Below are 23,461 nucleotides of genomic sequence, written 5' to 3'. Positions count from 1 at the left end.
TTAAGCGTTCCACTTCAACTTTTTCCGCTTCAACAGGTGCATTTTCGGGCGATCTGTAATGTTCGTGTATTTAATATCTGAGCAGTAAAATGAAAAGTGTGTTATAATTAAAAGTTTACGCAAAGAAAAATAATCAAGATGCTTTTTAATGTAACGCGAACTTTGAGAAGATTCTTCATAACCTTCAAGATTGTTCAGTATTAAAATCGACGCGTCACGAGGGAATTCGTCTCGTTAATGAGTCGGATTAAGATGTCTGGACGAAAAGCGTCGAAAAGGAGGCCATCGAGCGTAGTTGCTACTACTCGGCGAGTTAATCTCCCTAAATTTGGGCACCTGACACTTCGGAGACTAGCCGGTTCGCGTGATGTTGCGAAAATGTCGGCCGTGTTCATGGTCGAATTAAGGAAAAGCAGAAGTTTCGGGATCGTTTATTCAACCAGAAAACATTAGATTATTTCAGGTTTAAAACAATGCGACTACAGTTATTAATTTCACTTCATTTCAAATTATCGCTTCAAATTTTGTTCCCTTCTTTTTCTCGTCGAAATAACTTCTCTTCTTTTCACCATTAACATTTAACTGCAAAGAATCTGTTAAGAAAGTCGAGGATATGTTCCCGCGACAAGTGAATTAAAACTCTTTCGTACTTAATCACTGCTAAACGTTGTTAATGAAAACAACGAATTTATTACGGGCACGCTTGCAAACATCTCCCAAGTAGGACGGGGCGAAATCAATTTCACGGTTACACGAAAAACACAGGTACGTCAGTGCGAGTAATTTTTTCGACGTCGATCCCGGTGGTGTGAGTCGGCACATATTTACCGAGAATTTGCATGTTCCTCGGTTCAATCGATGAAAATTGACGAAAGCGCGAGCGGAAGGGGTTGGAGTCTGAGTGGCAACGGAATGCTGATTTCCACGAGTTTTCACGACAGATCCTAAGGTATTTTCTTTTACGGTTCCTGTCGGTGCTTCGGCGCTCCCGCTGGAACGTGGGTTCCTTTTTCTTAATTGTATACCAAACAAAAATACGTTTTACTGCGCTTACCGTTGAAAGCGAGCATCAACGTTTTATCGAGGGAAGATGTATCACCTTCGACGATTAAGATTCTTGAAAAAACTAATTTATGTATCACTAAATATATATTATCGTTGCATCGATTGAAGAAAGTGGAGAGTTATCGATAGATGTTCCAGAAATCGACGCGACTATACACGGAAACTCAATATATCTCTTGTTCAGTGACCCGGCGTTCTAGCCTGTATACTCTTGGAAGATATTCGAGATTAGCTCGAACTTGGTTCTCGAAGAATAAAACGTTGTTTCCCAAACTGCTCAAGAGATTTCGCGATTCCGCGAAGGATTCTTCGATCCTTGAAATCTTTCGCAGCTGTCTGGGCTGCGAGCTATCGCGAAGCTACTTTCCGAAAAGGGCGCCCGTTATTGACGTGCGAAACAATGCATTGGCGAAAGAATATCGCACGGTATATTTTTGCACACGGTAAAACAAAGAAACGAATTTTACACGTATCTTTTGATTTATGAATTAAATTCGCTAAGGAATTTCTATGTAACAACCTGCAGTGAGATCCAATAACGAGATACGGTCAACTGCACGCGTACTCGGTGAATATTCAAAGCCGATTTTCTCGAAAACAAAGCCTGATATGAACAAATTTTATTCTATATTTTCGATTTATTTTTTCACATGTAATCAGCCCTTATTCGGTCGTACCAGTTACATGGTACTCTATATAATTTCTAAGCTTCTAAAAAGTGCTAAGAAACATCTACTTCGAAATTGTAAAATTGTACAAGCTTATTCACGGCGGTATATCATTTGAAGACACAACTGCGAAATGATACAATGGACGCCCTATGGATGTTTTCCATTACATTCGCCATCTATCTATAACTTGTATTTATCGGTAACACGTGTGTGCGGCTCTTACGCGGTTATCCATCCATTCTCGCCCCACTTCCACCGTCTCGAGGAGAGATTTCCACGAGATTTACAGTTTCCGGAATTTATCTGAATGCCCCTCGCGCCCGTGCTTATCCCATTTTCCGGGTGTCCTTCGAAGAATGTCCCCTTATCGTTTCACTCCGAAAAATCTTTCAAGTTGAGATACACGGGCCGGGCTCCGTCCGCCAGATATACCGTCCGTGAATCGTCCAATACAGCACACAACGTCCTTTGTATACACGCGAAACGGCGTTCCGCGTTTTCTCGCGGCCGATTGTCAACCGGGAACAAAAATTTCGTGCGTCAACGCGATCAAAAATTCCGCGATTTGCATCGCATCTCCGCGTCCCATCGCTTCGGTCCCCGGTTTCTCTCGCGGTAGGATTGAAAGAGCGTATTTCCGGGGCGGTGTTCAATCTTAGAGCTTCAAGACGGGAATTATATTGCTGGAAGAAGCGGATTTGTTTCCGCGAACATTCCATTGTTTTCGGTCCCGCGATACAATAGTTGTCGGGCAACGGGAGACAGGAGATTGGCCCACTCGAGGATATTTCAATTTAAGAATCGTATCTCATTAAGGTCATCTTCTTGAGCATGGATTTAATTAATCCTCTGCCGGCTCCACGCCCGATGAAAAATTAAATTTCACCCTGTTCCTCTTTGCGCGGGGTTGCAGGGCGACTCTGACGCAAATTGAATCTTCTTGGTTGGAGATCTTGTAAATGACAGCCTACGGAACATTCGGTTTCATGGGTTGTGTAACGTTTGCGCGAAAAAGGCGGTCATTTTTTCGGCATTCGCCTCGCGACGAATATATTTCTTTTTAAACGGCTCAGGGATATCGCCGGTTATCTGCTTAGGGGCTCGCCATTTTACCGTTGACCTCTTTCGTGCAGGATAGGCACGCCCGAAGATTCTTTTCTCCGCTTTTTTCCATTTCCAAGATCACCCATTATCGCCGGAAACCCGCTGGCGTAAGCGTTACTTCCTTTATTGTCTGGTCACAGATTGAGTAGCACTACTGGCATCAAGTAGAGTCATCTGTCCGTGATCAGGCCGGGGCACATCTGGTGTGGGTGATCTGTCCCGATTCTTGTTCTTTTTAATGTCCCCCGCCCGTTGCCGGCTTCGTTGAACCGCTGTCGAACGCTAAATTGCTTTTTTGCCACGGAAAATTACATTTTTTTTCGAACAATAAACCGAGCTTTCATTGGCGAATGTATTTTAACCGTGGGTGTATTTTAACCGAGAATATGTTTCTCATTGTTTCTCGTCCGCGCGTTGATTGCACCAATTTTTTGTTTAAAACAGTTATATTTACAATACTGTTTAAAGTGAAAGAAGGAATAGTCGAACGTGAAAACGTTGAATTAACTAAAAAATGGAGTTTTTATTCCAGTTTAAAAGGTAAACTGTTTCTTCTTTCATGAAATGGAAAAGGCGAGATGAATAGTTGAACGAGGTAGATAAAGTAGAACATATTAATGTCTCTTCACAAGAGATTTGCTAAATCTATCAAAAGTTTGATTACCAACATTCGTTTAAAGTTGAAAGTTTGCTTGACGAACAGTTCAAGTATAATGCCAGAATTTATGTCCAAAGTTTCGTGTTTTCAACAAGTTTCATTATACCTATTAAATACCTTGTGTGGATCATTATCTTCGTCGGTCGCTCGCGATGGTTCCACGATGCAGAAGTTTCGAGTCGTCTATGTCGAAGTGCAAACTACCTCTTATTAGATGTTTCAAGGTGGTTATTGGGTATTTAAAACGGCCATGTGAGATCTTACTTTCACGTTTGACGACGCACGGATGGATCTCCGTTCGAATGCTTCTCGACAATCGATTGAACTTCGGCGCGCTCAAAGGAATTCGTTCTTAGTATTAAGTCGATTTAACTGTCGAACGGCGGAATGTCGGAGAGTCAAATAAAAGGCGGAGCTGAGTTTACGAGCCACGATAATGTTTATTATCCACACATTGGATTCTTATCTGTTCCGCCATATTGCATCCTTATACCTCAGACATCAATTTTCTATAACCTTTTTATAAAAGTTGTATTATTAATTAATCGATAACCCAGTTTCGCTAACGGCCGCTTAAACTAGTTCCATTTCGAGTTTTCATACATAATACAAAGCATTACCTAATTATCCGCTCTAGCAGTTACGGTACGAAAAATATCTCGTATGCAGATTCACGTGCAATTTAAACGAGCTTAAAGGGTAAACAAGATAAAAAAAAGAATTCCCTGCAATCCTCATTCCGTTCGTTCTTCCTTTTATTTCATTTCTTTGTATTATTTAAAATTGCAAGTACTTTATACACGAACACCGGTAAAGAAAATAACGAAGTGAACACTTTTTCGCGTCACAACCCCCCGCAAAAGTAGCCCTCATCTTATTCAAACTGGCAAAATAACAAGCTCGTGTGAGAATAGAATGTAAGTTCCTTCCTTCCGAATCATCAAGAGCGAGTCTCGCGCTTCAAAAGAGTCTCGGCGCTTGGGAGACGCTTAAGAAGAATTCTCCGGATTTCCGGTTATCCTCGGAATCCTCCTTAGCTGAAAGAATAACTGTCCGCCGTTCCCTGCGGAAAAATCAGTTTTTCGAATTCTATTCGACCCGGCTCGGGTCCAAATTTTCCGGCCCCGTTGATCGGTCAAAGTGTAAGTGAATTGGTTCGAATGTTTTGCATCGATTTTCCCTAACGAAGCCCAAATATCATCCAGGGGACGCAGCGCGGATTCCCCAGCTCGTTCGTTAGCGGGAACGCCAACTGTTAGCCATTCTTGGCTTTGAACGAACCACGGCTCCGAACGGAGCCGCGGAGAAACGAATAAAAGGCCGCATAATGCGAAAGAGGGGTTTCTCTCCATCCCCCTTGGCCCCTTCCCGGAGTCTTTCACCTATTTTTTCGTTTCCTCCCCTAAAAATCCTTCCAGAAAATCGCGCATTCTATCGTCGAGACGTTTCGCTTTCTGCTGGATAAGAATGTCTCCCTTTCGAGGTTCGTTTGTGAGAGAAAAAGTTTCCCTCGTACTCATTGTTATGGAACTTGACTTTGCGTTAAGAAAGGGATGGCCGCACGCTTGAAAGTTTTTTAATATGGGGAACGTAATAAAGCGGAACAGGAAGGTTGTATATTGCCCGAAGATACATAACTTGCGCGGAGACCTGAGACAGGACTACGCGGTTTGTTTCCGTTGTGAACGATTAGGAGCTCATCTGTTCCGCGAGGAAAATCTCACGTTCGGAGGAAACGCTTCGATGACGCGGATCATGGTTCCGCGTTTCATGGTTCCGCGTATCACAGGCTGCGGAACGCAAGCCTCTCGTAAAACCGTGGAGAGATTCGAAACTCCTCGCTGTAACGAGGCCGTGGGAGAAAGATCAACAGAAACGCGATCGGCGAGAGGGTCGGGGATCGCGTAAAATCGTTGGGGGAGAAGTCGCTGGGAAAATTCCGATTGAATCGTAAAGGACAAAGAAAACAAGGGTAGACGACGACCGTGGTAGCCAACAGCGCACCAATTTGTTCATTACAATCGGCAATTTTCACGCCGTCTCCATAACGTAAAGAAGAAGGAAACCGAACGAAGTAAGCGGAATTCTCTGTGAAAGTAATACAGAATATGATTGCACTTTTTATTCGTTATAAGCTGTAAAAAGAATCAACGTGCGACGCGCGACTTCCTTATTTCAAAAGCATTCGTCTATCAGTACGCGTAACACACGAATGCCAAACATTGAAGTTTAAGAAACCGAAGAAACAAGGAATTGTAATACCCAACGGCATACTAATTTGCCCATAACACTCAACGATTATTACGTCAGTCCCATAATGCAAGCGAGAAGCCCGGAAAGCGAAACAAACTTCGCTCTGTACCCAGCGGAGCGCAAAATTCATTTTAAGAGAGACGAAGGTAGCAAAAAGCGGTCCAGGCCCACGGACAATGGTAAATCTCGAGGCTTACGAGTTCAGACTATCCCAGAATCTAAGCGAGAGCCGGTATTTGGGGGTAACTTCCCTATACGCTTCCGCCTCGAAAAAATAGAAAAAATAAAGAAAGACATACGAGGGGAACAGCTAAAGAAACAAAATCTCGAGGAGAGGTAAGAACGGGAATAAAAACAAGGGGATAAGCCAGGTGAGAGAAAGGGTTAAAGTAGCAAAGCAACGATGTTAGAACTACCCAGCAGACGTCGACGGTCTGTGTGCTCCGGCCGCGGAGGCTGCGCGGAAAAATCGATAGGCAACGGGAACCGACGGCGTCGTCGTCGGCGGTGGTAACGGCGGCGGTGGTGGTGGCGGCGGCGGCGGCGGCAACGGCGGCGGTGGTGGTGGTGGTGATATCGGTGGTGGTGGCGAGTAGCGCGATAGAGTCCGATGGTGCAGTCAACGTTGGGACCGGCAGCCCAAAAGACACACGCGGATCTCGCACGTTCTCTGACCACCTCCCCCTTCACCCTTCTTTCACTGGCAACCCCCTTGCATCGGCCGCCCTCGAACGTTCGCACGGTCCCGAGAAAGACGGACAGAGAGAAAAGAGGAGCGCGTCGTGTGATCCGGAACCGGGGGCTCGTTTCTCCGCGGGGAGCGCTGTTCGGGCCGGTTCGGGCCGCAGTCGAGCGGACGTAGTAAAGGGAAAGAGGGGAAAAGCAGGAAAGAGATGAGATAAAGAGATCGTTGACTGGTGCATCAGCCGCGTCCGTCGGTGCTGGTTACAACCGGACGTGCAGTGGGTGTGTGTGATGGAAACGCAACGCTGGTGACGCGACGACGATGAACACGTTGTGACGCGGCCAACCCGTCCATCCGACCGACCGACCGACCGACCGACCGACCGACCGACAGACTTGACGCGACACGGCATGACAACGACGACGCGTACATCGCTCTTCTTTCGTCACACCTGTCTACCTACCGCCCCGTTGCGTACCGATCGCGTGTGAGCCGAGAGAAATGCAATGTTGTGACGCGTGACCGCCGCGACATCGCCGGCCCGACGCAGGGCTCGCGCTGGGCTCCCTCGGGGAATCGTATTCGCTTCCTTTTCTTTTCCTTCCTTACCGCCAACGGGGACACGGCTCCGCTGTCTCCCTCTCGCCGATTCAATAGAGACCGCGGATGAGAAATGCTTAAGTGAACGGTAAATGTCAGCCGAAGCTGCCACGCGATGTGCGCGCACGTATATATAAGTGGGACCCGTACGTGACACCGTACGCCGCGAGGCATTCAGGACACTCTTGGGAAGAAACGGCCGCCGAGCTCCGCTGTCTGCCGGGATTTCGGGCTTTTGTCGGGGTCCACGACGTTCGCCTTGAAATATCACTCTGCGCTACGCGCCTTTTCGAGGACAATGACCCCCGTGCGGCTTGATTCCTTGCGAGACGGACTTCCGTTAATTAACCACCCCCGGTTGCCTACGAATGACGTGCATTTGTTCGCCGTTACGGTTTTCTTTTTGTTCGCGTGTTTCGACGTTGATTGTTGAAACTTTTGGTTTTTGGCTCCCTTTATTTTTCCTTCTCTGTGATGTGTTTGGCCCGGGGTGAACGAGATTTAACCAGAATAGCATCCCCGAACGTGTCAACCGCGTTGGCGACGCTGGCCGTGCCCGCTTTCAATTACATTATGACGTTTACAACGGGTCCGTTATGCGATACTTTCGACAAAACCGAGCAATATACAATGGTAGGACCGTTAGTACCATTAGAACCGGGTCGAATGCGGTTTTTGCGGTACTTCAGTTTCGGGTAGGTGTGTTCGTACCAGGGTTATTTATAGTTGGCAATTTGTCGGAGCATCGTTTGTCCCGTTGCAACTAAATCTATCGTTAAACATATACAATGATACGTGTTCTACTGGAGTTAAGGTTGATTTAAAGTTACGGCATTTTCGATTCGAATCCCTGGAAGTTACTATTTGCTAGGATCTTTATTGAGAACCGTTAGATCTCTCGCCGAAATAATTGGAATCCGTAGACTCATCATTTTTCGTATTCAAATGGAAGAATTTGAACGTTATTGTGACAGTAAATATTTGAATTGAAAAATTTCATTCGAATACTATCGTTCTTTAAATTCAATTCTCGGATAATTTTCCAGTTATATGTACACTGCAGATTTCATCGATTAATAGTATGCTTGAAGCATAATTAAAACATCGATAAATTTGAACTCGTGTTTGAACTTTTGACCTTAATAGAATCCGTAATACAGCATAGAATGTTCTCTTTAATTGCAATATCTGTAAAATAATCCATAACAGTCCATGCTCGTTACTGCTAATTACAATCTATCGATGTGATTTTATCATAATTTTCATCTTATCAGCCCCTTCGCCCTGTTTTTCGCTCACAGTCGCCATTGTCGCTATACGAGCATTATTAATCAGTGTTGCGGCTCCCTACAACACCTTCCTACATGCATAACAGAGGAATTCTCTCTTCTACGTTCTCCCCTTCTTCCGTCATTCTTTTACTCGGTGTCACTTCTCTGCCTCAAGAGCAATCCTCTACTCCCGTCAAGCCTACTCCAATGTGTCCCTGTATACGGCCTAACGTAAGAATGAATGGTTAAAGACATTACGACGCGCAGGTGACTTCCATGCGATTGTTATTTTTTCACTCGTCGCGGCGCCCTCCAGCCTCTGGCTACCAAAAACGCGATTCGACCACTCGATCTTGCTGCACTGCGTTTCATCGGTAATTCTATTCGTTCGAAACTGCACCCTTCTCGTTTTCAGACTCGCGTCGTTCGTACGTAAAACATCCATAGCAGTTATACATCCGTAATTCGTCGCCTCGTTTCCCCGTTTCTCATTATCATTGATCAATTATTCAAAATTTACCACAGAAGTCCCCTCGCATAATTATTCCAGTTAATTATCCCTCTTAATTCAGCCGCGAAAAGTCGACATTCCGCGAGCAAACATAAAGAAGCCAATTATTTTGATTACGCAACTGACGCGGTAGACTGTGACAATTAGCAGACGGTTCTTGATTAGGTCGTTAGGAACATGAACACCTGCGTATTAAGATTCTTCATTGATCTTTCTCTTTGCGCGACATAAAAAGCGGCCTGTGACTTGAATCTAAAAGTTCGTTTTAATTGCTAACAGAGAGTATTAACATCGAACAATTTGAAGATTCATCGTGGATTTTTGATTCTCTTGCGCAACATAAAAGTAACTGTCAAATGATATGTAAATTCAGAAATTTATTTCAATTTCCACATTTTGGAATCGTCGCTCAGAGCTTTCTGCCGGTCCCCGTTAGACCGTATGTGACAATCAAGTCTCGTCCCTCGAAAGGTTCCGAGAATTTTTCAGCTGCGTTCCTCTGTCACCGAAAAATTTTCATATTTCTCGGAGGTGGCTGGTTACGGTCACGTCGCACGAATATACCGTGTCGCTAGCCCAAACTCGCGATATGTTCTCCACTTTTGTGCCCCGTCTCGGCGATTGGCCAGAATGTTTCAAATAGTTCGCGCTTGCACCCTGCTGCGAGGTTCCTGGAGCGCCGATCGCCTCGCGGAATAAAATTTCGCTAATACGGGAGTGCGAAGGAAAAATTTCGAGGTGCTCCTCGTTGAAATGAATTTTCATTCCGGAAACGAGCCGGTGTCAGCTGTTGTTCGTCCAGCGAACAGACATTCTCCCGGCAAATTATTTTATAGCCCGTGCTGCTGCTTCCCTCGGAACATCCCCTGTTTCTTTGCGTACCGGAAACGCTTTTATTAATTTCCATTTTCTTGCAAATAGACTGTGGGCTGTAACATCCCTCGGTGCACGGAATTGCGCGAGACGTCGGGGAAGCTGAATTTTCCGTGAAGTTCAATTCTGGCTTCGTTCGCATTTTTTGGGTTCTGTACGTGCTGTCTTCTATGTTATTGATGGCGGAACGGAAATAGAGGTGATTTTGGAAACATAAGGTGAAAATATAGATTGCAATTTGTGTCAGTGTAGATATATATTAGTTGACCTTCTATGTATATTGTTTTTCGAGTTTTTGAAACCTGGAGTGATATAACAGCTCTTAATTGAATGAATTGAATGAACAAGTTCGAAAATGAACATTTGATACAAAAGTAATTTTGTGCCAGAAACCAGTCTGGTTTCCAAGTTTAATGTTTACTTTCTCCTTCTGTTAGATATTATTCTTTGATATGTTGATATTTCTCGGTTCGACCTCTGTGCAGTAAATTTTAATCACATAGAAGACGTCATATTTTCACCTCTCGTACGACATACATCAGGCACAACACTCAGAAAATCTGAAAATCTATAAGTTTGTGAAAATATTGATACCTTTATGTTGTCTCCGTTGTCAAAACAAAGCGTCCCCGTGACGAACAACAAAATATCGAGGTTGAAAAACAGGAATCGACGAAGCGCCAAGAGAAGGAACAGTTTTTCGTGAATTCGGCCGGGGTCGATATCTTGTTATCGAAAAGCACTAGTCATCCTGATAAAACGATACCGCGGATATCGAGATAAATTACGAAACAACGTCGCCATTGCGACCGGTATGATATTCGCAGGAATATACGACGGCGCGTTCCGTTTCACCCTCGTCGCGACAAGGACGCAGAAATCTCTGGGAAATCTTCGCGTCGCCAACAGATCTATACCGGAAAATATACGACATTTCGGGTTTGCTCATTCCTATCCTTCCCTTTACCCAGCTATTTACCACATATTTCTTTCATACGTTCCATTCACGTGCCGCCATTTGCTTTCCTTTTTTCACTCACGCGTTACCAGTCAAATTTTGGAATCTCTCATCCAACGAGAACACAATCAAAATGTTTTTAACGGAAAATATGGACGTTTGAATGTTTAATCTGTAGCGTATACAAATTTCCAAACAATTCGCAGATATACTAGTTCATAGAATGTAATGCGTTCTTAATTCATTTTTAGATGTAAAGTGTTCATTTGTATATTCTTTCCTACGCGTTCCGACAGAAGAACTTCCGTTTAATACGCGCATGGCGTCGACGTACGAATTTTCTAGGTGCACATACGTATACACGGGGTGGACCGAGAAAAATGTAAATCGAACTGGCGATTTACCGCGAGGGTCGTTGAGAGACGCGGAAGAAAAATGAGCTCGACGGGACGGAAGAGACCTGCTGGAAAATTCACTTTTCTTTTAACACGCTCATATATCCCCGTCCCCCCGTCGCGGCCTCGCCGCACCCCTATACCCCGCACCCTTGTCCCCGTTTTATACTTTCACAAAACGTCGGACTCGGTAAACCCGCTTAATGACCGAGCGTTTGCCGATTCAATACTTTCTTCCATGTTTGAAGATCTCGTTTCCTTAAAACGTTCTCATCTGTGTGTACACTTCGCGTGAATAGGTCCTTTCGATCCGTACGGGGCGAAAGGCGAGCGAAAGGAAAAGAAAAAAAAGAGGGATCCAACTTTTCCGCGATTTTAATGTCCTTTCTGTGTATTCTGCTGTTCGAAACTAGGACAATTTTTGTCGATAAAGTGGTACACGCCGAATCACACGACAGCGGCGCGCGAAAAAGGTAGAATCAACGAGGGCAGGTCAAAAAGTTTGCGGAACGAAGGTGACGAAGAGGATCGTGAACAATTTTCACGCGTATCTCTGCTTTCATTGTACCCTTATCGGTATATTTATCGGTACAATTAAGTTGCTAGGTCTTGATCGAACGGCTTACAGTTATTGTCAAATAATCAATTGAATTTCGCGGCTGTAAGTTCTCTACAGGACAAAGAAAAGTTCCTTGAAGCGTTCAAGAAGAAACGCCAGCGATTCCTGGTGTCTATTGGCCCGGAGAAATCATGGCTCACAAGTGGCGCTAGTTTCTCCCAGCAAGGCAGAGATTCTTGTCGAAGCAACCTCGGTGAAAATTGTGAAAAAACTGGAGCAATTAGTATTGGAAGATGCTCGTTCCAAGAAGAAACGAGCAGTGGAAATGGTTGGTCTATTACCCACAACTATTTCCAACGTTCTCCGTTTAACGTTCGAAGCAAGAATCAATGCAGTAGCGTAAAAAAGATAACTGTACAGATCGTGGCAATCATTTTCTGACGATTGTTTTTCGTTGATTGAAAACATGTACGTGGGCGTCGGAACAAAAGAAGAGTGTTGCTGCTGGATCAGTTATAGATGGTGTAAAAGGTAGAAGAACAAGAAAGTGGAGCAACGCAGTGTCCCTTTTGCATGTTAACGCGCTCGTGCACAAGAGCAATGTTGCTGCCCTTGACAAGCGTCGCAAACGCTCAGCCACCCTCCGCAGATCTCACACCAGAATACTGTCTCTTTTTAAATATGAAAAGGGGTCTTTGACAGATGGAATTCAAGGATGATGAAGAAATCAGTTTCGCGAGGGTGGCTCATTTTGAGAATGAAATAAGAAACTTATTTTAAAGCATAAACGAATTAATTTGAAGGTCAGGAAAATATTTTGAAATTAGAGAGAAGGGCGTGCATTGCAAAGAGAAAGTATTAACACAGGTGTCTGTTTGAATTCTTTTTTCCCCCTTCGTTCCGTCAACTTGACCTATCCCCGTAGATATTGGGTAACTTCGCAGACGAGGTCAGTAAATTCCTGGCGAAGACACCGATAGTGAAATTCGAGATGTAGCGGAACAAGAACGCGCCGCGAATCCGTGTAACAGGGGCGGCCGTGATCCCGTGGAAACGGCCCGAGTCCCCGCGGAACAATAAAGAGCGGCTTTTCATTTTGCACTTTTTAGGGCGAGCGTACAAAGCGGGAAGAGATCGCGCCGGACTAATTCGCGATTCTTGTTTCACGGCGGAACGGAGCAACAATGAAAATCCGCGCGGCGATATGTTCGACGCTGGCCGAGAACGTTTGTCGTTGACGCGTGTTTTCGGGTTGTCGGATCATCCATCAAATTCTTTTCTTCCCTTTCCCACAGAGCGGCCGCCAGATCAGTGAAGTTCGACGTGGGTTTGATAGAAACGGGGGAAGGTTCTCGGATTTTTTCATTCGAGCGATAAATATCTGGTCGAATTGGTCGATCGATGTCGCAGTAAGACGCGATGGACATTTTGTCGTGGAAGAAGAGCCTTCGGAAGAGAAGTGTCGCTTTCTTGAAGATGCTGAAGAGAGTCGGTCGTGCATTCGGTTCTCGTGATCAGAAGTTTCCCGTGTTGCTCGTCGGCGAACAAGTTAAAGATGCACCCGAGGAGACGTCGATTTCCCTCGAAAGTACGTGGAACGTTCTTGAGGATCATTCCGCATCAGAATTCAGTGGGGGAACCGCGTTCGAATCACGTGCCGAAAAAGCAGAAGAAATTTTCCGGGGAGGAATTCCGCTGTGAACGTTCCCGCTCGTTAGTACGGTAATCTCGAAGGAAACAGTGACGAATGGAAGGCGCGAAGCTGTCCGCGGTTTTTACTGTTCGGAGAACATTGTTTTTCTTCTTAATGGAATCGCACGGAATTCCGAGAGGGTGAGTTCTCGGAAACCGGACGATGCTGGGACACGGAATTCACAGGCGCGGAATGAGCGCGGATCGTGCCAGGTGAGCCATCTGAACGTATTTACTGAATTACCTTTAGTTACTCCTTTTAATTAAACCGATCACGTTGGTTTCTTATTTCCGTGAGTCCTTGCTTCGCGAAACAGAAATAAACACAGCCGATAATTTCACTCCTGATACCATCACAACGCTCGATAACGATACTTCGTAGTCTTTTATCGAATAATTCGAATTTCTAAGATAATCCATCGTTTACGAGAGGCAAATGAAAAACATTACACGATACTGGACATATTTACTATACTTGAAATATTCTTATTTTAATCAAAAGTATCAGAAACAAATGACAAACCATGCAGATAAGTTATTGGCAGGAACTCCCGGCAGCGGAAAAAGTGTAAAGCATCCGATTCAAAGCAGAGGGACGAAACAATGCTTTATCGTATAAACGGAATAATAAGTATCGTTTCTCCTAATTTCCCAATAAATGTTCGACGAGTATTTCCACTGACATTTTCATTTACCTTTCGTAACCAGCCGATCACTCTTGCCTGATCCAGCCGCGGGCCCGATAACGGAAATGAAGAGACATCAAAGGATATTAGAAATGAGATTTCAGTGCGGACGGAAAGCTCGAAAACACAATAAGTCTCGGGGTTAGGCGATTCAAAAAGAAAAAAGTAGGAAAACTTGTTTTGGCTCGGGGCAATTTTCTTCGAAGTAAAAAAGGAGCGACGAGCCGCCTTGACCTCGTTCCACTTCTTCTTCTCTCTCTTTCTCTCTCTTGCTCGGCCCGTGTGTGTGTGTCTTTTTTTTTATAACATGTTACACAGCTTGTTTGCTAGACAGAGTCACCTCGGAAGGGCGGAAGCTTCCCTCACTTTGCGCGCCTCTTCTTTACGCGTTCTTTGCCAAAAGCCTCGATGACCTCTGGAGGACGACGACCCAGTTGTCTATTAACTAGCCGGATTTATTCCGGACCCCCCACCCCCACCCCCAGCCCCATGCTCCCGTTTCACGCCTACGGTATCAGACGCGGCACGGCCGGAATAGGTTTACTTTTCTAGCATACGAATAAATATTGGCATTGGATCCACCTTTCTGTTAAACGGTCACAGCGCAACTCCGTGTTTTCAGCGATCGACGATCCAATAAATCGGCAAATACACGCGCGCTCACGAGATGATTGTTTCAGCGCGTTCAAATGGCCAAACGAATTATTTTCCGTGTGTTTCTTTGTTTCCGAGGACAAACTGAAAAATTCTGTTAGTAAATAATATTCGAAATCGTTATCGGCTATTTATAGGAACAAATTGATCGTTTTACTTCAGTCCACGGATCAGTCGTGCCGACTATAGAATGACATATCAGCTTGAATTTCAGTCCTCCGACTTTAACATGCAGACACAATACTTTTGTGATTTTAGCGGGGCTCGTGTGCTTTTTTTTAGATATATTGTATCACGATTTTAATCTCATGTACATCAGATGGTAATAATCTGGTTAAATTTGATTAAAAATTTGAAGAAAATCCGTATATGTACTTTGTATCTTGGTATTGGGGTAAAATTTTATTGGATCGGGTAAATGTTTCAATGAGTGTTTGGTAAATTATTCAACCATTTTTGAGGTCTACCTTGAAATCGTAACAAGTGGGTACCCTGTTGCGACTTAAAGCGTCTACCATATCTTAAGCACTCAAGGATCGGGAAGTAGAGGTTGTCACCTTGAAGATCTCGAATACTCTTGTACAGTGTATAACGCTGTATTATTCCGCGTATGAGACGCGTTCGCCTTAATATGATTCGTAAAACAAACGTGTAGCGTTTAGCTGTTGTTCTTTAAACAGTTTAAGCTTCCTTACACACCACAGGAAATCTGTCTCTAATAATTTAGATAGAATGTAGCACTCCTAAACGTTGCAGTCCAATATTTTTGAATCTTAACGATCAGAAGATTTTACGAAAACAATGGCGCACTTATGAAAAATCTGACATTTTCCGTTCTACTTCACGTTGCTCTTTTTATTTGAATTTCATGAAAACTGTTCTATATATCTCCCCCATCATTTGTATTTAAACGCTCACATTCTTTCTTCAATTTCTGGTTTTAACACACTATTTTCTTTCATTCCTGGACCTTTTTAACCGTTTATTTCCCTTGCACACGTTACATTCATTTTTCAGCACAATTATTCAGAAAATAACCAAACGATAGAACAAAAATTTCTCATAATTCACCTGACAAGTGTTTCATAAAAGTCCATTAGTAACTTCCAACATTACGGTTGCTCGTTTAATCGTCGAATTAAGAAAACGTTGAATGTTAATTAACCCGAAATCCTTGTCCCCAAATCTCGTTGCCAAAATATCGTTATTAGCAACAGCTTCTCGTCGTAGTTTGTCGTGAACCAGCGCTTATTATCGCGGCGTGCATTAGTGGTCCTCTGCATAAGTGGTCAGACAATGGTAAAGGCTAATAAACTTAATGACCGTATGGCTGACGGCGGTAATTATAAAGGAACAACAATTTGCTGGCCGGCGAAACGGTGGATCGGAATAAAGTTGGCGTGCCGCGCGATTTACTCGCTGGGCTCGCTTATTTTCCTCGCTCTTTCCGTATTACGTTCGAAAACGCGTTTCCCGTTGAAAATGTTTTTATTAACGCCGCCGCCACAAATATCACGCCCCCGAGAAAGCAAATGCTTACCGTTCGCTTTTGATTGTAATCATTCGTAATTTCGTCCAAGTGGACGTTAATATTCCGTTTGCAGATTCGAGAGTTTACGGTCGGTAAATACGGTCGGACGTTGAAAAGGGGGGAAAAAAAGTGAAATATTGAATGGTGAAGAGTGATTTACTTTACGGTTACTAATTACTCGAGGTTTTTAATCATTCGCTCGGCGCTGATTAACACGCATTAATAGCACGTTTGCTCCCGTTAAGGACGACCCACGGCTGGCAGAGCTGTTAGTATCCGGCGCGGATCGATTAGTATCGCTATTATGCTGCAATAATTGACCGGGGATGCTGGCGCTATTAAATAAACTGCAACTGAATGTCTCGACAATCGCTGCGTGCGATCATTATTCCTCTGCCTTGACTGCTCCGTCGGCGTAACAAGGAAATTATTTCGATTCCTACGTGGGAACGAATCGAAGGTTTCATATGTAATTGTTGAAAAATCTTTTAGCTATTTATGTCTTCAATTACTTTTTTCTCAAATATATATTGAAATTTATGTAATCTGACGTATTTGCAACAAGCATTTATTATGATACAGAATTATTAACAAGTAGATAAATATTGTACTTGGGAGTAAATTAGGTATTGTATAATTTTGAACGCAACTCGTTTTCTATCTATTCCTTCGTTTTCGAGGTTGGCCTCAACACATGTGTAAGTAAAATTCGTAAAATTGTTCGTTGCTGGATCATTATGAGGGCCAATGTTACAAAATTGGCTAATTAATAGCCAAAAACCGCTTACGAATACTTTCGTTTCTGGGAAATTCCTCTCAGTAGCTCCAACAAACCTCAACTTCGCTCGATAACCCAGCATACTTTAATTGTAAGCCGCGAAGTCGTAGAGTGTGCATTCCTCATTAAACGTGTTCTGTCTACGTTGCGTGAAGCTCTTTCCCAAAAATTTCGAAGTCTCGACGGTTTTAATTAAAATGATGAAATTTACGGGCCCGTGTGTTTCGCTTGCATAATGGTTGGTGCGCCGCAACAGTGATTAGAACATTGTGAAAATTTGCAACGGTAATTTCGCGTGACCAACAAAACAACGTAATCTGATACAAGAACAAGGAATGTACCTACTCCAAGTTTCCTTACTGATATTAACATGTTTACTGTCGTCTGCGCTTGAATTAACTTTAAAGGAATGACTTCCTGCCTTGCAGTAGCGGGCAGTGTCCCTTTAAGAACTGCGACGTTACTTCTACAGCTTCAAAATGGCTTTGAAGATAATTGTACTTGTAGAAGTACAAATAAATTTAAATATCTGTTCATCTTAAATTATTATGATTCGTACGTTACTAGTATAGCAGCCATCTAAATAACCAGAAATAATTGTATTTATTTGTGAAAGTTGAAAATTAAACACACGAATAAATATTATTTGTAAAATTTCTTTGACATAGCTTTACCGAAAATCTAAAAGTACATTGAATGGGTAGTTACTCTGCCAAAGTCACTGCAAACGCAGTAATTGCTTTTATTTATAAACATCGTAATATTGACTTCATTGTTTAACTAACGCAATGGTAAACTGACTACCCAAACATTACATAAAAGCATCCAAATCAGCAACTCTGTTCAGGATATTCCGTTGGGAGCAGGACTTATATTTTACCAGAATTTACATAAGAGACTGGCGTCGGATCTCTGAGTACATGTTCCGCCTGTATAAGAGTAGATTAAACTAGTTAATTAGCTAGAAAGTCTTGATAACCAGATAGGTTGACAGTCCCAAGTAAACTTAGCTTTAGCTCTCAGAGAATGACGAAAATGTGAACTCGAACGTGAGTGAAAGCGAGTTGAACATAATATTTCCTTAGATACAATTATCTATTTGACATAACACAAATCAACGTTAAACAGAATGAAAGAAAATCGAGGAATTTCTTGAAAATTCCTATCGAATAATTAAAAGTGTTTTCTTATAAGATAATGTTAGGCAATACACATCGATAACCCAAATTATCAATTACGAATAATTAACCGCGCAATTTCCATCCTTTCTAAACATGGAATGAAATGCTCATGTTCATACCAATATTGTTTATTAATTGGCACAGCAATATATTATATATTACGGTGAAATTATTGCAATTCCGTAGATTGTCGTTTTGGTATCGACATCTCTGAAAACACCGTGTGCGATAATTTATTTGAGTTCGAGTTAAACACCGTCGGCATTAGTATGCATTAATATCCGAGAATTCATTAGTGCTACGGTCATAAATGTATTTTTGCGCCGTCAGTTGCGTTAATAATGCGTTCAGCGCGACGATTGGCGAGCCGCGCAGGAGTAAGAACTGCGCTCTGAAACGTACGTTTGCGTCACGTGTGTTTGTGTGCACGTACCTACACATCTACGGGCAATCTCATTAAAGGAACCAATTGTTCCCGAGTCATATTCAAAGTTGCATTCAGCCGTGGCGGCTAGAGCGCGCGCCATAGTTTTCCGTTTCACCCGTCAATTCTGTCCATTTTCCACGAAAATGAATGAAACGACGCCGACAACAACGCGAAAACAAAATTATCGTTGCTGGACGTTGCTTTCCCGTGGGATGGGAAACGAGTTTTTCTACGTATCTTTCAATTTCACGTGTCGCGAGGCCTCAGCATACCTACCGTTCCACGGAATCACGGTTATTTCCACGTTTCTCTAGTTGGAAGTGTTTTCTAAAGATTCTCGATTATTATGTTTACGCGAACTCTAGGTGGCAGATAGATTCTTCGAAGAATGAAATGCTCGAAGAGTGATAGTTTCTGTCCGGCATTCTATAAATCGAATATCTATGTAAATAACGACTGAATCGTCGAATAGGGAACATTCCGAACGCAACGGTTTCTCGCGTTTTTCCGCAATAAATTAAAATGGAGAAGCGAATCGGTCCGTTTCCATCGAAGTCGCTTTGTTTCGAGACAAATAAATCTTTGATGGATCGAACGATCACCATTCACCGCGCCACTGTTTCCTTTTAATGGAATTCATTGACGCGACGAGTTAGAATGCTTCTCATCAAAGGAAAATGAATAAATGCCCGGGAACGTCGTGGCGGACGCATCTGTCATTTATGAACCGACTCTGTTCCAATCGATTCCGAGCAACGTCCCGCCTTTTATTACCAATCTTACCTTCTTCACCATTTTCGCGGGTAATTCCGATCGTTTCGCATTCATGCGACGTAACGCCGAGATCGCGGTGAAACTACCGCGGAATATATAATTATCAAATTTCACGTGTTTAATCGGTCGCGTCCGATAAAGGTTTATCGAGTTAACGAAAAGTTCGCCCGTCGTTTGTGCTTACGAAATTACAACGAAATTCATTTTCCCGCGGCGACCTTTTATGGTCGTTGAACAACGCTCGCAATCTGGTTCACAGAAATTATTAAATCGGGACCTTTACCTTTCCGCTGTTCCTCCCCTTCCACTCTTAAAAAAGGTCTCCGTTCTATAAACAATAACTTCCTTTTCACCGCGAAAAACATAAAATAGAATTCAACAAATGAAATTTCACGTACAAAGCACGAAATTATGAATTATAATTGAACGAAGTAGAAGGACGATCGATTTATATTCGATTATTTAGTTAAGTGTATATAACTAAGAATTAGTTACGTAAAATCAAGTACGAATGACGAGTTAACGTGTCCCTCTCGGTTAATTTCTAATGAATCCACGAGGAACCTTCTAATTGTCAGTTCAGTGTAATAATCCGATGGTTAACGGTATGTTTCGTTTGCATAACATCGATGGTTTCGCGGTAATGAAGTCAAAGGGTCTTTAACTATACTGAGAGACGTTTGAGGGATGAATCCTTTGGCCGAATCCTGCTTATGCGTTCAAATGCAATCAATTTCAATTATACCGGGTAATCTTCTTCTCTGCGAGACTCGAATTACCGCGGGAGAGTACAAACTTGCAGACAAAGCTGGCAGTAGAGGATCGTTGGACGGTGACACGTTATACGGCGAAGACGCATTGTGGGTACGCGGAGTTATGAAACTTACGCTCCGCGCGCTCCAGACCGCCAGTATTATTCATTCCGTTCACAATGACCGAATCAAATATTGGAATTCCTGTCAAAACTCTTTCCCCTCCGTTTCTCGACCGTCAACGAGCTGCATGGGACTTAACAGCGTGTATTTCGTTTAGACTTTACGGTTTCCCGTTTCATTCCACGGGGTCGTTAAACTTTATTCGCCGCTGGCTCCTGCTTCGGGCATGTATCTTTTACAACATTTATGGTCTATACGGGATGCTCCGCGCAAGATAGCGCAACTTGCTTCAAACTTCCATTTTCACGTAAATATACGGTGCGCGGGACTTGATGGAACGTCTTCGCTTAGCTTCGTTCCACATTAACGTTAACACGTGAATGCTGAATGAATTTGTCTTAATAATACAGCGTCTGATGTTTTACTAATATTTGATTAGTCGAAAAGTCTTCCAACGCGATTTTCAGGAGATTCGATGGGATTTGAATTTATTAAATTGAAATTCGTGATGTTACACGTTTCTCGTTTCGCGTAGAATTATAAAACAATGCGCGGATGAAATGAATGAGAGAACTAATTTAGAATACAGCGAAGTATTTTTATGTACTTGTAAATATCGAGTGCATCCTCGTGATCCACCCAGTATAGTGAATTTTCACTCGTCGCGAGCTTTTCTCGTTCCGCGCGTCTTACGAACACCGACGCTCGCCCAACAACGCGTGCAAGAAACGCGCATCTGCTGAGACGGGAACAATTTTCGTCCTCGATTACTTGCAATAATTTCAGTGCTCATTATCCTCGCCGCGGGCGCGCGCTGAATATCGCAGCGATACTTAATGTTAAACAACCGTGCACAATGCCAGGCAGAATTCACTTGCACCCACATACGTTCGTGGAATATTAAAGGTGCAGTGGTGCATTAAATATTCGACGGCCAGTGCAAATATAGCAGGCGATGTCTGGCTGACGTAAACGTTCAACGAAATATCGGGTCATTCCATAAATAATGTGATTTCCATCGATCGAACATTAATTGAGAATAAATATTCAATAGCTATTTAATTAATAGTACTCAAATATTTGCCGTGGAATATTATTCATCCCCTAACTTCTATTCCGCATTTCATCATACTACCCGCAATCAAAACATCCAATCCTCATTGACACAGCAGTACAGCGAGGGGATGACGTCCATTCGCGATGAACGTTGACGCCTCGGTTTCAACCGACTTTTGCTATTGGCCGAGTCGCTTAAACGATCGCAGATGAAACGGAATACGACAAAGTGACATTCTGTATCATTATATCTCACTTTGTCGTATTCTGTTTCATTTGCGATCATTTACACGGCTAAGTCAATAACAAGGCGGTCGAAACCGGTATCAACGTTCATCGCGGGTAGACGTCTTCCCCTTGTACTGCTGTTTCAGTTGATCGGGGATCAGAATAAACGTCGTCTGCGGACAGTATATATTCAAAGTAGACCGTCATTCGATTTTCTTGAACGTCATTGGCTAGATTCGCAGGCGTTAAGGAAAGGAAATAATTTTCACTCCGCGACGCCTGCTTAGTCCTTCTTTTAATCCCTCCCGGAGCGGCAAAGGACCTGCCAATTTCCGGTTTAACGAAGCTAAACTTCGCGACAGGATCGCGACAAGGAACGGAAGGGGAAGAGAAATGCACGGCGCAGTGAAGAAAATTGATTTACGATACACCGAGCGCACCAGCCGTGGCCGGGCTACCATAACGGATATTGCGCGACACGATTTTCGCGGATAAAAAGTCCCGCCGAGTCGGGGTCGTTCACGCGGCGCGAACATTAGGTACCGATAATGCGTACGAATCTCCCAGGGTCGATTTAATTTTTCACCGGCAACCCCGCTGCCATTTGTTACCGGCCGAATTTCATCCCCCTCCACTTCCTCCGGCGTGAAAATCGATTTGAAAATTTAATATCTGAAACTTTCCTACCCGGTCATTTGATTTCTTTGATGTTCTGCCAATCGGAATTTTCGCTTCGGATGATTTTATTCGATTCTGTTTTTCTCTTCGGTCCCTGCTCGTATCCTTTGTTAAACGGCATACGCTCACGAAGTGTGTAACCGGCTTTGGGGAGAAATTTTTATACTGCTTTCTTTTTCGCGTTTGTTCGATCAAACTGGAGAACCGTGTGCACGTATTCTGGAACAGCCTGTATAGCTATACGTTCAAAACGGTGCTCGACAAGGATATTTGTTAGAAGTCCAGAACGTTATTACCTGGCGATATATACGTGGCGAACAATGCGCTATTGCTGAACACTGTTTGCGTTATCATAGCTACCGACATGTTAATTAATTTCATTAGAATGCGATGATAATACGTCTCTCTGTTACGAAATGATATGGTATACATTGACAGAAATGATAATTATAGTAGATAATTCAACTTTATTATGGATAGATACACGAATATACGGAAAACAAGGAGTTAATGAAAAATGGAAGAACATAATATCGTCGAAGCAGATTCATGGTAAACCGGATCATAGATTATAAACGAACATTGGGAAACATAAATATTAAACAACTCACATTTATCGGAAAATACCAGTCTGTCGTTGTTAATATTTACTTTATGTAATAGATTCCTGCACAACAAACGAACACATTTCATTTTCTTGCCGAAAGATCATTATAAGTAAAGTCATCTCAAGCACACATACACGCACATTGCTCTCCGATGAAACAGTAAATTAAACAATTACTAAAAGCAATATCGGTGATCAATAAAATAATAAAGCGAAAGGTTTCAATCTATTTCGGGAAACGTTCGGCTTTGTTATCGCGATTCGTCGCGAACGAACTATTCAGTCTCGGCAAGGATGGATTTCCGGTGCGGCATGTTCACGTGACGTTTTCTCATCGCAGAGATAAATGTCGCGCGGCGAAGTTTGGCCATTTGTTTCTGAAATCCACTGTACATGCCTCGCGCCGGCAGAAGAATTCCGAATTTCCGCGGGGATTTTCGGTAGATCGAACATCCGCGACATTGTCTCGCCGAATTGTTCAATCCAGCGGAACAAAAACGAATGTCAGGGTTCGCGTGACACCCGGCCGGGAAAGTGGCGGATGGGAAACTCGCTATCTGTGAAGCGCAACGACACGAATACAGCGGTTTGCTGGGCTGCGACAGAGACCCGCGAACCTAGAAACTTTTGGGGGCGCATTTCCAGTATTCCGTTCGCGCGTTCTGCGTTCTGTGTTCCGTCGGCGGTCCTT

At 43.3% G+C, this 23,461-nt stretch overlaps 1 protein-coding gene across 8 annotated transcripts in view; it reads left to right on the top strand.

Moving 5' to 3' along the window:
• Positions 1 to 23,461, top strand: part of RhoGEF3 (Rho guanine nucleotide exchange factor 3) — a 174,316-nt gene that overhangs the window by 23,346 nt on the left and 127,509 nt on the right. The window contains exons 1-2 of one of the 8 annotated variants that reach the window (XM_076367762.1): positions 6,356 to 6,717; positions 12,899 to 13,508. The exons of 4 other annotated variants lie outside the window; for them this stretch is intronic. The gene's annotated coding sequence lies outside the window, so the exon portion shown is untranslated. Of the gene's footprint in view, positions 1 to 6,355; positions 6,718 to 7,002; positions 7,125 to 11,197; positions 11,518 to 11,912; positions 11,932 to 12,898; positions 13,509 to 23,461 lie in introns of those variants that run through there. 3 more of the 8 variants (XM_031985523.2, XM_031985522.2, XM_076367761.1) reach the window with 3 other exon arrangements.

Source organism: Nomia melanderi, chromosome 5, assembly GCF_051020985.1.
Source record: "Nomia melanderi isolate GNS246 chromosome 5, iyNomMela1, whole genome shotgun sequence".
NCBI classification, from domain to species: Eukaryota; Metazoa; Arthropoda; class Insecta; order Hymenoptera; family Halictidae; genus Nomia; species Nomia melanderi.
This window is presented reverse-complemented; position numbering and strand designations above follow the sequence as displayed.